Source organism: Pan paniscus, chromosome 9, assembly GCF_029289425.2.
Source record: "Pan paniscus chromosome 9, NHGRI_mPanPan1-v2.0_pri, whole genome shotgun sequence".
Taxonomy (NCBI): domain Eukaryota; kingdom Metazoa; phylum Chordata; class Mammalia; order Primates; family Hominidae; genus Pan; species Pan paniscus.
The window spans coordinates 42,871,914-42,888,442 of record NC_073258.2 but is presented as its reverse complement, the minus strand read 5'-3'; the positions used below and the strand labels follow the sequence as shown (position 1 = coordinate 42,888,442).

The following is a 16,529-nucleotide window of genomic DNA, read 5'->3' as shown; positions in this document are numbered from 1 at the left end:
ATGTCACCTCAGGACCACTACTGTGTTAACTGTACGAATTGATTGTAAAACATGTGTGTTTCAACAATATGAAATCAGTGTACCTTGAAAAAGAACAGAATGACAGTGATTTTCAGGGAACAAGGGGAGACAACCATATGGTCTGACTGCCTGTGGGGTTGGGCAGAATAGAGCCATATTTTTCTTCTTGCAGAGAGCCTATACATGGATGTGCAAGTAGGGAAGATATTGCTAAATTATTTTCCTAGCAAGGAATATTAATAATTAAGACCCTGGGAAAGGAATGCATTCTTGGGAGGTGGTCTATAAACGGCCGCTCTGGGAGTGTCTGTCTTATGTGGTTGAGATAAGGACTACTGAAATACGCCCTGGTCTCCTGCAGTACCCTCAGGCTTACTAGGATTGGGAAATTCCAGCCTGGTAAATTTTTGGTCAGACCAGTTCTCTGCTCTTGAACCCTGTCTTCTGTTGTTTAAGATGTTTATCAAGACAATACATGCACAGCTGAACACAGACCTTTATCAGTAGTTTTGTTTTGCCTTTTGTCCTGTTTCCTCAGAAACATGTGATCTTTGTTCTCCTTTTTGCCCTTTGAAGCATGTGATCTTTGTGACCTACTCCCCTTTTGTACACCCCTCCCCTTTTGAAACCCTTAATTAAAACCTGCTGGTTTTGTGACTCAGGTGGGCATCACAGTGCTACCGATATGTGAGGTCACCCCCGGAGGCCCAGGTGTGAAATTCCTCTCTTTGAACTCTTTCTCTTTATTTCTCAGCTGGCTGACACTTATGGGAAATAGAAAGAACCTACGTTGAAATATTGGGAGTGGGTTCTCCCGATTACAATTTGAAAAATGAGGCTAACAAAAGCATCTGCTAGACAGTGTGGATAGCAAGATCTTAAGAAATATTACTGTGCTGACTGAATAAAATAATACATGTAAAAGCAATTCACATAGCCCAGGCCCATTGTAACATCTCAGATGTTAAATTCCTTTCCACCTTCTTACCGCATGAAGTAACAAGCAAATTTTAATTCAAACTATTATATTGAGTCTCTAATCAATAAACTTTTATTTAGCCTTTACCAGTCACCTGGAGATCTACTACTAGGTGTAACTGTATTTACAAAATAATCATAACATTTGATATAGTTTTTAAAAGAGAAAATATTTTTCCCATTACTTTCTATCATACAAAAAATAAAAATGGTCAATGTGTGTGTGTGTGTGTTTTAATTTTTTTTTTTAGTGTGAGCTCTAGGTGTTAAAATCTACCAGCATTTATTGACCATTAAATAATCCTAATTATATCTTTTTCTTCTATTTTATGTAGGAGTTACTGGAAAAGCAAGAATAACTTATGCGGATTAACAATATGGAAACATCCTGAAACTACTTCGGAATCGCCATAAATTAAGTGGGTTCAAGTTTTGCAAACAGAGAAACGGGTCCATGAACAATTTGCTACAGGTAAGTGAGAGGTATAATTTTTTCCATTAGAATCCTTCAAAGATTCATTGACTATGGGGTTGTTAATTACATTTCAGATCATTATAATTCTCCTTTGGTACAGCTGACAGCTTCTTTTCCCTCCCGAATGTACACATGTGGATGCCAGCATATGGCTAAATGTCTGGCCATTTCATCTTGTTCATTTGGGCTTCAGTCAGTTACAAAAGGAGAAAGCAGGGGGAAAAAGTTGCCACCTCATGAAACTTTTACCAGTAGTGATTTATGCAGAAGGGTAGGAGTCAAACTGTTTCTCAAACAGATGTTTCTGAGCACTACCCCAGGAGTTGAAAGAGTGGCAGATTGTCCTTCTTGGGATTCAGAATGAAACAGGCAGGCAAATGGTGATGCCCCGGCTCCTTTTCTTTGAAACTGGGGCAGTGGTTCAATCATTAATATGGAACAAAGTGTTTGGGAATGGTAGCTGGCTTTCGATTCTCTCTTTGAAAACCTGGGGAGATCGGAAAGCTTTATGTGGTAACAGCATGAAAATATTTTCTGTTGGGCTATTGGAAAAGTTGTACTTGTCTGAATGAACCAGTGGGGAAGAATGAAAGTCTAAGTGACTCAAAACAAGTGGCAGTTTGTAAGCTGGAGGATTGGGTTGTGGCATCCTCTGTAGTTAATAATTGTTATACCATCAAGAGTCAAGGGGACTCACACTTAGAAATAGAAGCCATCAGCTCTGCAAAACTGAAACAATCTCTTTTTTCATTTATGGGGTTTCACTGTGTTAAGGAAAAAAAAAGATCAAATTATAGTGACATTAAGCACCATTGTAGAGGAGAAGTTTGTACTTTCCCTTTTACTGGCAAATACTTGAATTATTTTTGCTGCTTTAAGGCATAAGTAGAAATGTTGTAAGTGGACTGGAAATGAAGGTAGAAGGTATTGCTCATGCATTTTCCTATTAATATTTAGCTCTCTCTCAGTTGCATTTATAACAGCTATCTGTCCTGCATTCATAACTCATGATACTCCCAAAAGATAACCCTTTCTTTACACATTATGTAGATTAAGCTGAATGGAAGATATGTTAATCTATCTTCAGGGATATCACTTTGTTTGGAGAGTCACATAAGAACCTAGCTATGGAGGTGTTTGCAAGTGTGAAGTGCTCTCTAAAGATGAGGAAGCAATAGTGAGGTAAACACAGCCACTCAATAGAAATATCAACCAAAAAGAGAGAGAAGACTTGGCCAGGCGCAGTGGCTCACACCTGTAATCCCAGCATTTTGGGAGGCCGAGGTGGGTGGATCATGAGGTCAGGAGATCGAGACCATCCTGGCTAACACGGTGAAACCTCATCTCTACTGAAAATACGAAAAATTAGCCGGGCGCGGTGGTGGGCGCCTGTAGTCCCAGCTACTCGGGAGGCTGAGGCAGGAGAATGGCGTGAACCCGGAGGGCGGAGCTTGCAGTGAGCCGAGATAGTGCCACTGCAGTCCGGCCTGGGCGGCAGAGCAAGAGTCCGTCTCCAAAAAAGAGAGAGAGAGAAGATTTGAATGTTTCTTTTTAAAAGCATATGTAATTGTCTTTTTTTCCTTGCCGTCAAACTTGGTCTTTCTACTTATACACAGGGAAGGATGTTGTTTCCTTAGGCTCTTTTGTTTATTGAGAAAAAAGGCTCATTTAGGTGACCCATGTAAAAAGGGAATTTTTCTGGCAACATGTGTGGGCTGGAACTGAAACCAAATTAAGAAACAAGAATAAAAAAGGCAGTTCTAGAAGCTTCTTATATGCTTGTGTCATTCTTATGAGCAACAGGAGCTTTAAACTTTTTGCAACTCTACTTCTCCCTGAATGTCTATTCATTTCTGTTCTTTTTTGTTTCTGATTATTTTTCTTAGCCTTTTACTAATTGTTCCTCTTAAAATTTTGCCTTGCACATAGCCTATCATGGCCTCTGCAGCTGCTTTCCCTTTAACAGCTTCAGCTCCTGCTGCTAATGACCTGTGTGAATCAGGTTACATTCAGGAAACAGAAACCACACCATTTATTTTAATAGGCAGAATTATCAAAGAATGGTTAGCCAGTTATTGGCGAATAATAAAGGCAAAAAAAAAAAAAACACTGAGGAATCATAAAGGTAGTAATTACAGGAAGCGGATATCCTGGATGCAGGGACAAAAGTAAGAGTCAGAGATTATTAGAATTTAGAATACTGGAGGAGGGGCTTTGAAGAAAAGGAATACAGGAGTCTTGGGTGAGAGTGTCCCCCGAAAAATAGAGGGACTTTAGAAGCTCAGCAAGGACTCCACAGAGATAAGAACCTTTCCTTTAAGGAGAGTCTGCCAGCTGGGGCTGTACCCCAGAAACTCAGATTGGGGTACCCACGGAGCTGGGATGCAGAATTTTGTGGGGGATGGTACTCAGCCAGTGTTACAGCCTGAAAACTAGAAAGGAATCCACAGGCAAAGCTGGAATCCCATTTCTGAGGATGGGGTACCAGCCAGCTAGTGCTGTTTTATCACTAGGAAAGAGTGCGATTAGGTTTTTTTCCTCCTGAATTGTAGAAAAATGTATAAAATAGAACCAACTGCTTCGCAGTGGCTACTGGAATAAACAGGGCGACATTGTCAGAAGCAGGAAGCACTTTCTTCTTCCCTCTCAAGCTTCTATTCTCCCTCTGTATCCCTGTATTGGCAAACAGGGAGCCAGGTGGCAAAAGAAAATATATGCTTTGCACTGACCCAGACCCAGCATCTCAAAGCAAGAGGAGGGTAGACTTGAACGGAGAGATCGTAATTTAATAAAAAGCACACAGCCTGTTCTGTGTGCGTTTATGTTTGTGTGTGTCTGTGTGTTTAAATTTTCAAAAGAGAGAATATGATTGGCTCAATTCACCTGATCATTGAGATCATAGCATATGACTTAATTAAAATTTGCTTGACTTTTGGTCAGGTGCCATTCCTGATTTAGTCAGGTGGCATTAGATTGAGGTTTATGTCAGAATTCTATAGAAAACATGGCCACTTAGGTATCAGGGCTATAAACTGAATGGTATTCCTTAAAATCAACTAAGGACATTCATATGATTGCCGTGCAGTAGAGATACAAATATGTAGATGTCATATTACTGATGACTGAATTTTTAATTCAACTTTTTAGTTTTTAAATAATTGTACATTCACATGTAGTTGTAAAAAAAAAAATAACACAGAGATCCCGAGTGCCTGTTCCCCCTTTATACCCAATGATAATATCTTGCAAAACTACATAGTACAATACTATAACCAGAATATTGATATTACTACGGTCAAAATACAGGTCATTTCTATCACCACAAGGGACCCTCCTGTTGCCCTTTTCATAGCCACATCCACTTCGTTCCTATCTCTAACTTCCCCCTTAAACACTGACAACTTCTAATCTGTTCTCTATTTCTGTAACTTTGTCATTACAAGAATGTTATTTAAATGTAATCACACATTATGTGGCTTATGGGCAGTGGCTGTTTTCACTCAGTATAATTCTCTGAAGATTAATCCAGGTCATTAATAGTTCATTTTTTTCTATTGAGTAATATTTCTTGGTAAGCATATACCACAGTTTGTTTAATTATTTACCTGTTGAAGGATGTCTTGGTTGCTTCTAGTTTGGGGCTATTATAAAGAAATTCACTATAGGTATTCATGTACAGACATTTTGTAAATATAAGTTTTTATTTTGAGGGAAAAAATGGCCAAACAATTGCTGGGTGGTATGGTAGTTGCATAATTAGTTTTTAAAATTAACTGCTGAAGAGTTTTCCAGAGTAACTGTAACTTTTTACATTCCTGTCAGAAATGTACAAGTGATCCAGTTTCTCAATAGCCTTGGTTGCATTTGTTGCTGTCATCATTTTTTATTTTAATTTTTCTGATAGGTATGTCACAATAACTCCTTGTAGCTTTATTTTTCACTTTTATAATAACTAATGATGTTTGACATCATTTCATGCACTTATTTGCCATCTGTATATCCTTTTAACCAAAATATCTGTTCATGTATTTTGCCCAACTTCTAATTGGATTTTTTGGGGTTCTTTTTACAGCTGCATTTTGAGCTTTTTATATCTTTGTATATTAAACATTATTAGATAGCTAGCTTGCAAATGTTTTCTCTCAGTCTATAGCTTGTCCTCTCATCCTCTTAATCCTTTTACAGAACAAAAGATTTTAATTTTGATGAAGTCCCATTTATCAGTTTTGCGCTTTACGGCCATGCTATTAGTTTCCAGTCTAAGAACTCTTTGCCTAGTTCTAGACTCCAAAGTTTATCTTCTGTATTTTTTTCCCAAAAGTTTTATAGTTTTATTTATTAGTTATAAGTGCATAATCCATTTTGAATTAATTTTTATAAGGTATGAAACTGAAGTCAAATTTTATTTTATTGTCTATGGCATTTGCTGGGTGTCCATTTGCTCTCCTTGATATTAGCATCTAATGTTTTTTTTCCATTTCATTTTAAATCTCCCTGATTGTTGGTAGAATACGTAGTTTGCAGTTGAAACCTAGACATTTTGAGTATGATATTATGAGATTCTGGATATTGTTTAAACCTTCTGTTTTGGTTGGCTTTCTCCAATATTGCTCTAGTAGGGGAAGTGGGAGTAGAATTAATGGCAGTTGGAGGTAGAAGCTCATGTTTTTTCACCTGTCCTTTGCTTATATATGAGTGGGCAGGGGCTCTTTATTACCGCTGGCATGGACAGGACTTCCAGCTCGCATTAGACTTCCATTGATACCTCCCTGGCTGGGAGGAATAGGAATGCCTTGTAACTATTACCAACTTGTTCACCACTGATACCGTGCTGGTGGACGGCAGGGGGGTTGGGTATTGGTGTCATTATTCCTGGGTGGTGGTGAAAGTCCTGACTCTCCTCTAAGCCTAGTTTGACACCATCCCAACATATAGGGATGGTAGGGGTAGAAGTTCAGGATCCCTATGTTATCTCCACTGATGATACAAAGGGTGGAGGGTGGCCTGGTTACTGCCTGGCAGGGATGAATGTCCTGGCTTCTGTGTGATCTTCTTTGACGCTACCCTGATGGAAATTGGGGGGACCTTGTCATAGCCGGGTGAAGGTAGAAATGTAGATTATTCATTAGGGCATTGATGGCCTAGGTGAGGATAAGGCCATACATTTTTCTCTTATGTATGGGTAGATGAAAGTGTTAATTGCCTCAAATTTTTTTGTCTTATTAAATTGCTCTATCCTTGTCCTTTGGCCAGAAAGAGTCAAATGTTTTTTTCTCTCTCTGTGTGTGTATATATATGTACCTATTGTCATTTCTGGGTTTCTGATCTCTTCAGCTCCAAATCTGGGAAATATGGAGCCAAAACAAAAATCCAGGAACTCACCACCATGTCATTACTTGGATTCAGAGCTTTTTGTATGGTCTTCCTTCTTCACTCTACTTTTCAAGATCCTCTTAAGCATTTTTCCAATATAATATCTGGGATTTTTGGTTGCCTTTAATGGGATAAATAGGAAGGAAAAAAGTTCTATTTTATCCTTCTGTAAGTGGAAGTCCCTTGGAAGCATTTTTGTAGATATTTTGATGGTTCTATTTTGATGTCTAAAATGTTAACATAATAATCAAGGTGGAACTATGAATTTACAAAAAGAAAAAATAACTCTACTAAGTTTATTTCCTGGCAGGGTAGGAATACATGCAAAACCATCTTAAAGAGATAATTGCCTTAGATAGTCGGAGCTTGCAAATAATTTTTGAATGAAAGAATAATTATTAAATGAATTCATTTAACAAATTGGTCTGTGTGTTAAATGTTCTAGGTGCTGAGGGGACCATAAATATGTATGATACAGAAATAATTATCAAATAATACAGGGCCATTAACAGTGATAAAATAGATCAACATAGCTATAACATACAAGGTAAAAGTTATATTTCATCTCTCAGAGCAAGGCAGTGTCTTGTTCATCTTTGTCTGCTGCTAGTGCGTAATGTAGTACATTAGTCATCACACATGGCTTGCTGTGGGAGTTAACAGAGGGAGAGAGATCACATTCAGCTGATGGGAAGTAATCTGTTTTATGTCTTCCAAAACTTCTACAGAAAAGGAATTCTTTAACATTTCTAGATACAATACGTTCACATTTCCTATTTCTTTATTCTTTATCAAGTTAGCGAATTATTTCTGTAAAATCTTATCTCTACAAATGAACTCAAGTGATTACTGTAGCAGCAGAAGAAAGACAAACATCATTCTTTACACATATACTTGTATATATTTTAAATTAAATGCCTTAAATCACACACTCTCTTGCCCCAACTGTCAAGTGCAATAGCTTCCTATTATACCATATAGAGAGACTGGTAGTCTTTGGGTCAAATGTCAATCCCACCCACCCATGACACACAAGCAAAAACAAAATGATTACAATGAGTTAAAAAAAAAAAAAAAAAAAAAAAAAGCAGCCTGTGGTGACAAGATTTGACATGGCTGTCCTTGAAAATGAGCATTAATTTTAACCTGAAACATCACCCAAGGAAGGGCTCTGAATTTTGTCAATTTATGATAAAGTCTATGAAACTGCGGAATCACATAAACAATGACTTTCCAGGTACCTAAGGAAATAACTATTCGCAAATATAAAAACGCCTTGACAGGAAAATCAGAGTCACAGCTAACAAACTCTCCAGCACTTCACTCTTGGACCAGGGATGCCAGAGGCAAACCAGCAAGAACCCTGATGGAGAGCAAGCAATAATGCTGATGCTACAAACCCTGATGAAGCAAAAGTAAGCCATGTTTAATGCAAGGCAAGGGGATTGCTGAGAAAGCAGGAGAGGTCTCTGCTCATAACAGGCAAAGAAAAAAAGACCTCTTTCTGACCTACATTATAAACTCTTCGCATCAAATTTGACTTTGTATATTTGATAAGGCAATGTATTCTTAGGGGGCTTCCTAATAGTGAATATTCACAAGATTAATAATAATAGTAAAATTCTGATTTTTATTCCGTTGGCTTGCTCTTTGAGTGAAAAGCTTTTCATGAGTGCCTAGAGCTATAAAATAAATAGAAAGAGTGGGGTTTGAAGAAGGATGATTTTTACTTTACACTTAAATTTATATTTACAAGCAATTTTCAGTGGAGAATAAGAATGGCAGATTAAAATAGGTCAAGTATATTTATTGTACACTTCATTTTATAGAAATTCACTTTGATAGGTTCCCTATATAAAAAATTAGGCTTATAACTCTAAACTTAAAACGCCCAACATTTGGAATATTGTGGAAGTAATTTTATCTGCCTTAAACTTTGTAGTTGCCACAAATGGAAATATTCAGAGTCCTATATAGTACTCAATATAAACAATAGTCTATGTTAACTGAAGACTATCCTATTATGTGGGCTTGGAGATGCACAAGTTTATTAGATTTTTTAAAATTTACCTTTTTTTTTTTTTTTTTGAGATAGACTCTCGCTCTGTAGCGCGGGCTGGAGTGCAGTGGCGCAATCTAGGCTCACTGCAAGCTCCGCCTCCCAGGTTCACGCCATTCTGCCTCAGCCTCCGGAGTAGCTGGGACTACAGGCGCCGGCAACCACGCCAGGCTGATTTTTTGTATTTTTAGTAGAGAGGGATTTTCACCGTGTTATCCAAGATAGTCTCTCGATCTCCTGACCTCGTGATCCGCCCACCCTGGCCTTCCAAAGTGCTGGGATTACAGGCGTGAGCCATGGCGCCTGGCCAAATTTGCCATGTATTCTTACAATGTATTTTTGAATCTAATTGTATTCTATTCAGAATCAAAATATCATTTAAAAATATATATTGGTATTATGAAACAAAATAAGTTTATTATTAGAAACTTAGAAATAAAAAACAATTTTTTGGTTAGGAGGAGAGATTCCTATTGTTATAACCTATTTAAAATATTATGGGTTTGTTTCATTCTTTTTTAAAAAAAATATAGAAAACGTATAGTTTATATTTGTTTCTCTAGGTATTTGAAAAGCTTCACCCCTTGAAGAAAAAAATATTGCGCCTCTTTAAAAAGGACCTAACGTGATAAAGGCAATAGTTCACGAGAAAAGACAAATCTAAAAATTTGTATTTCAGAATATTTCTTCCCTCAGTGCAGTAAAACAAAATAGGATAGAAATAAAAGGACTTGTATGAGTTAGTTCAAAGATAAAAAGCCCATGAGAAATATCTTAACACAATATTTATTTTATTTTCAAAGCTAAGCTAGAAATATAAAAGCTAATAAAATATTAAAAGTATTAAAAATACGTGTAAAAGAGTGGCAGCCACTATTTATTGCCATCATCCTGAATGTGATTTCACAGTTTTTCTGACTGTGTGATACACGATTTACCCAGTTTTTCTAAGCTACCTTCACATGACCTAGTTAAGGTCTGAGAAGTGATAGGTAACCAACTGAGAATATATAATCAGAGTGATTGCATCTCCTTGATATAGTCCAACTTATCAAACATAATTTCAGAAGTTTCCAGGTGGAGCTGAAGAACCTTTTGAAAAAAAAAAAAATCAGTCTCTGTGAAGGCTCCAATCCTGCTTAATCCACTAGGTGAAACAATCATAATATTGGCCGTGCATCAGTTTCCCCTCAACTTTTTCTTATCCGGTGACAAATATGCTGAAAAATCACGGGAATTCATTATGCTTGATTTCTTAGATTTTACATCTTTAACTCCATATTCATGTTGCAAATACAGGGAAATATCGCTGCAGTAAAGCAAAATGTTTCACAGGACACATTTACTGTTCAAGAAACCACACCACAAAGCAGAAATTTTAAGGCAGTAAAACAATTTGAGGCAAACTTCTATTCAACCAAATGGCATGCATCTATTACAGAGAGTGACTCCTAAATTGAATGCCTTGCACAAAGAAGGCACAGCAATAACAAATTGTCGAGCGAATGGGTGTTTATTTCATATACTTGAAAATAACAAGGTAGAACCAATGGTGTACTGAAAAATCAGCTCTGTGAGAACAATTCTGGCTCTAATATGTAGTATGTGTAATATTTGCATGTTTCTGTGGTGTGACTACTGCCCCTATAACCATTTCACCCACCAATGTGATGTCACTGAAGTCTGAGTTGGGAAGAGAAGTGTAGAATATTCTCTTACAGGCTGGTGCAGGCCAGTGCAAGGTGGCTTCAGTATTCTACTGGTAAAAGTCTGACTTGCCTTCATTTGATTTGGCAAAAGAAAATTATACCACATGATATTATATTTGCTAATTAGCTGAATTGATTTTGATGGAAACTAGAGGGTTTTTTTTTTTTTCAACAACCTTAACAAAGTGTTACTTTTTGGGGTTAAGATATCTGCAAGATGAAAAGTTGTAAGAATTCCTCCCTAGGAATTTTCATACTTTCGATAGGAAATAAAAGCCAGGGAAGGCCTTGAGGATTTTCCTGAAGTTGAAAAAGAAATCTCTTTAACAAAGGGCCACCAACTTCGGAGCCTCGGAGCTGTTAAGCCTGCCTTGAAGAATCCATATTCTTGGCCACTGCATGCTCAAAAATTGAATAGGGAACCCCTAGGCAAGGCACTCTTTTAGCAACATCGTATATTAAGTCTTATAATTTACAAAATCCTTCCAATTCCTCATGATGCTAAACTACTTTTGAAGTCAAGAAATGTAGTGCATCAAATAATTAAAAAAAAAAAAACTCGACCAATTGAAAAAACCATTCATTATAGACCTTCTATGGATTAGACCCTGAGCTGGATGTTGACACATGTATTATTTTATATATTTTAATTAATTCATGTGCCTTCATTCTTTGTGGAAAAAAGTAGAACTTCCTCCCTTTAATTAAGATTGAAAATGGCATCCCACAGGTTATTAAAAATATTTTAATAATAGCAATAGCAATCACCATCTGCTTCATGTATACTATGTCCGAGGCATTGTCACATTTATCATTTTAGTTAACATCCTTACAATTATTTCTATTTTATAGATGAGGCAAATAAGATTATGACTAAGAGAGACTTACGCACAAGGTTAAGAGCCAATGAATTACAGAGGAAGAAATGGAACAGAAGTCCGTAATTCTCCAGATACATGCATTGCTTAGCATGTGTTGACTAATTCAGTAATTCCACAAATGTTTATTGAGCACTCCCCATGAGTCAGACACTATTCTTGGCTTTGGAGATATAGCAGAGAACAACACAAATATAAATATCAACCCTCACATACCCATATTTTAGTGGACAGAGATAGTCAATAAGCAAAAAAGTAAAACAAAATAATTTTAAGTAAATATGTTATGTTGAATGGGGGACAAGTTCTACAGAAAAATATAAAGTAGGTAAGGAACAGGTAGTGCTTGCATGGGAGTGCATTGCAATTTTAAATGACAGTCAGGGAAGGAATCATTATGAAGCTGAGAAAGCTAGGAAGGAGGTGAGAAGCTGAGGCATGCAAACATATGGGAGAAAACCTTTCCAGTAGAGGAAACAAGTGGGGAGGCCCTGATGTGGGAGCATGATTTATGCATTTGAGGAACACAAGGGACTATAGATTAGCCAGTCCTAGAATTAAGGAGTGAAGTCCTGGAGGTGGGAAGAACTGGAATAGGGTGCTAGATCTCCCTGGCTTCTGTGATGTGTATAGACTGAAGGGAGATGAGAGTGGAAGGGAGAACAATTAGCAGACTATTGCTCTAATCCACGTGGAAGATGATAATTTCTTGGACCACGGTGGTAGATGTGAAAGTGGTAAGAACTGGTTGGATTCTATATATATTTTGAGTAGATTTAATGTGTGAGATGATTAAAGACAGGATGTAAGAAAGAGATTAAGAAGAACTCCAACATGTTTGGTCTGAGTAAATGGAAGCTTTGAAATTCCATTTACTGAGGTAGAGATCTCTAAGGAATGAGAGATTTGGAGTGAAAGATAAGGAGGTGGTTGTTAACTGTAGTAAGTTTAAGATGAAGGAGATGCAAAAATAAATAATACCTACTTCAAAGGATAATTAAAAGTTTGAACAGGGTAATCTATATGAAAGCACTCTATAAATATTGGTTACCTGTTTTAATTCTATACTTAGTCACTTGATCTTATCGTGTCCAGACTGAAATTTAGAGATTGCCTGCCATAGAATTGGTGGATGTTGAAGCCTGTAGGCAACTTATTTCACATACAAAGGAGGGGGTAATTATTTTTTAATTAGCTTAAAATATTAGAAGAGGCAGATGTGTGGTAGAGTTGCCCAGGAGAGAAGAAAGCATCAATAGAAATGAAGAAGATGGTATAAAACTTGGTTTTGCCAAAAGGCACTTTTAAAATGTTCCTAGAGTTAGAACAGAAACTAAAGAATCTGAGTGCCTGGAAGAGTAATTAACCTGGGAGATAAGCCTTGCTGCTCTGGGGGCCCAGATGCTAAAATCAGTTGCAGGGTTAAGGGGGGAATGATCCTCCTACCACAGATGCCAGTGCAATGTTGTCAACTGAAGATCTTGAAGGGCCATCAGAGGAAGATGACTGTGCCTCAGACCGGCATTCTCAGGGTGCTCATTGCCAAGGGAGATGGTAGCATAGCACCTTGCCAAAGAAGACAGAGTGAGTGAACATTTCCTAAGCAATGTGAGATGGGACTGAGATTCCCAGAAATAACTGTGGACATTATCATGAAGAAAATGAATCTTTGAGTGAGTTAGGAAGGATCTCATGTGGCCAGCCATGAGATCTTATTTCCACTGCCTAGTTGAAGATGCCATGGTTACATGTTATATACTATATGTTACATGTTATATACTGTAGCCACCTCTTCAAGAAAGCCTGGTATGCTAGATGGTGACCTGCCCATCTGGAGGCATTTGGGATATTTATGAGAACATTGACAGTTAAATCCTAGTACCATTTCTCTATCCTGAGCCCACTTGTTGTATATCATTTTGAGCCTTTCTTATGGTATGGGGCTTTAGTTGGTTTTCCTTTACTTTCTGAGATACCATTACCAATGTCTTTATATTTACCCTAAGATAGGGTAGTTTTCCCAGCTCCACTTTTACTTGCTCTTCCTGAAAAAGAGGTTTAGTTCTCTCACTTGGATCTCCCTTACCCATAAACCATACTCCTTAGGCTGAGTGCCTTAGACTTCTGACATGCAGTCATCTTCAATTGCTCCATGTACTCCTTTTCCACAGTGGGTAGAGATGTGTTGGCAACGGGCCACTGAGATAGATGTCCAGTGGGAGAAAACCTCCTTGGCTTCATTCACACAACCTAGATGAGCAGGAAGTGTCCAAGGTGGCTCTTTGCACTTCACCTGGGGCAGGCCCACCTTAGACCTTAGTTGCCCCAATGTCTGAGAGGCTCGTGTTTTGCTGCTCATCTGGGTCAGAGCACACTGGGCATGAGATTGTGCGCTCCTTTTTATGCATCTTCTTTTTACTTATGTTGTTCCTTCTTCTTGAATTGTTTTTTTCCCTATTTCTGCCTATAAAATTTAGGCTCTTCTGGCCGGGCGCAGTGCCTCACGCCTGTAATCCCAGCACTTTGGGAGGCCAAGGCAGGTGGATCACGAGGTCAGGAGATTGAGACCATCCTGGCTAACACGGAGAAACCCCGTCTCTACTAAAAATACAAAAAAAATTAGCCGGGCGTGGTGGCGGGCGCCTGTAGTCCCAGCTACTCGGAAGGCTGAGGCAGGAGAATGGCCTGAACCCGGGAGGCGGAGCTTGCAGTGAGCCGAGATCGTGCCACTGCACTCTAGCCTGGGCGACAGAGCGAGACTCCGTCTCAAAAAAAAAAAAAAAAAAAAAAATTTGGTTCCTCTTCAATTTCTGGAGTGAATAGCATCTTTATATAGCTTTTTCTTCTGATTTTCCCCTACTGATTATGAGCTCCTTGAGTTGTCACTGCATTTTGGTAGACATGTCTTGTGGTTTTGTAAACACACTACTGTCTATGTGTGTGTGTGTATGTTCTTTCTGTCCTATTTGAAGGTGAGCTCCTTTAGCGTGGCTTCAACAATGAGCATCATCTAGCTCTCCAAAGCCTGAGGATCTCTAGAGTGGCTGAGAAATTTAATGAGGCCTATAGGCCAGGACCTTGGGATGTATCTGGAAAAGCTTTAGAACAATCTTCCTGTAGACAACTAGCTTAATTATAATTGAGATTTAAATTCATTTCAGTAACACACACCCACTTGGGGTACTGGAGGTCGAGGTTGAGAATTCTATGATGGATGACCTGGGTGAAACTAGCATAAGAAACGGCTGGTAAATATTACCTGGCTGTTAAAGTTATTGCACCTTGATTTGCTTTGTTATTTTGCCTGGAGGTATAGGAGTGTTGGGAATCTTTTTGTAAGACTGCCTTAGGCTATGAGGAAAAGTCTGTAAGTCAAAGAGTAAACATGTTTTGTAATTAGCCATGGACCCTGTTTTTTTTTTTAAATTTCCTAAACTGAGATCAGATAAATCTTAATAAAGAGAATCTAAGTTTTTGCTAGCCAAATATGTAAAAATAAGCCATTTCCTTTTTTCTTTTTTATTTTTTTACAGACAGTGTCTTGCTCTGTTGCTCAGTCAGGAGAACAATGGCGCTATCATAGCTTATTGTAATTTCAAATCCCTGGACTCAAACAACACCCCCCGCCACCTGCCTCAGCTTCCAAAGTAGCTGAGACTACAGGCATGCACCACTATGTCTGGCTAATTTTTTTTTATTTTCTTATGTTTTGAAGAAACAGGTCGCACTATATTTCCCAAGCTGATCTCTAACTCCTGGGCTCAAGGGATCTTCCTGCCTTGAACTTCCAAAGTGCTAGGATTACAGGTGTGAGACACGGTCCCCAGCCAAGCATTTATTTTTAAAGTAAATTATGTTTAAATGTTAGTACGAACATCTTAGTTGTCAGACTTACCAAAAAGTAGCATTTTACTGCACGTGTGACGCTTGCTAGTAATATGCAAATATTTGATTCTGGTAGTTTTTCATAGATCATTTGAGGAAACAACATTTATTTAATGAAATCCGTAAACCCTAAAACTAACTTCCTTTCATCTGTAACAAACTTAAAGAGTATTTGACATATATATCACATATATGTGTATATATATATAAATGAGGTTACAGTATCTTTAACTGTGGAAAGCGAAGCTTCTTTAAGCATACTAGCATAAACACCAATTTGTGATCTTTAGTTTGGAGCCTAAGAATTAGGAATCATTATTGAAAGAACCACTTAGTTTATACTGTTTTCCAACAGTTTTCCATCCTTTATTAGTCAGTCTTTTATGCTGAAATATTTAATCTCACACTAATACTTCCATTGGTCCTTAAATACAAACAAAAACAACCCTGGAAGCTAATTGTGAGAAATACATCTTCCAAGTGTGATTACAACCTGTCAATATACCCTGCCCACTATTTTATACATAATTAAGAGAAGAATGTACATTTACAAGTGTCATTATTTATCAAACTTTGTACCCATTTTATTTAGTCTACAAGTTTTAAATTCAGGAATTCATTTTCACATATATGTATTTCATTTTTATAACTTCATTGATTTTTTGCCTGCAAAATACTCACATAAAATACAAATCAAACATTATAGAAGTATAAATATAAAAAATAAAATTTGTCTATAACTCCATTTCCCTAAAATAATGTACATTATTGGCCTATTTCTGTTAGATATTCTCATTCCCATTTTGTAGCTGAGGTAACTGGAGCTTAGAAATATAACCTGGGACTCAGCACGGTGGCTTACCTCTGTAATCCCAGCATTTTGGGAGGCCAAGGCAGATGGGATCACCTGAGGTCAGAAGTTCGAGACCAGCCTGGCCAATATGGTGAAACCCTGTCTCTACTAAAAATACAAAAATTAGCCAGGCGTGGTGGTGGGCACCTGTAATCCCAGCTACTAGGGGGGCTGAGGCAGGAGAATCACTTGAACCTAGGAGGAGGAGGTTGCAGTGAGCCTAGATTGCACCACTGTACTCCAACCTGGGCGATAGAGTGAGACTCTGTCAAAAAAAAAAAAAAGAAAGAAAGAGAGA

The 16,529-nt window shown here is 37.9% G+C and overlaps 1 protein-coding gene across 9 annotated transcripts in view; it reads left to right on the top strand.

Annotated features, from left to right (window-relative positions):
- The window catches only part of LRRC4C (leucine rich repeat containing 4C), a 1,357,112-nt gene that overhangs the window by 814,447 nt on the left and 526,136 nt on the right, over positions 1 to 16,529 (top strand). For all 9 annotated transcript variants that reach the window (XM_057299145.2, XM_063608149.1, XM_057299144.2 and 6 more), the window contains one exon: positions 1,335 to 1,471. The gene's annotated coding sequence lies outside the window, so the exon portion shown is untranslated. The remainder of the gene's footprint in view (positions 1 to 1,334; positions 1,472 to 16,529) is intronic.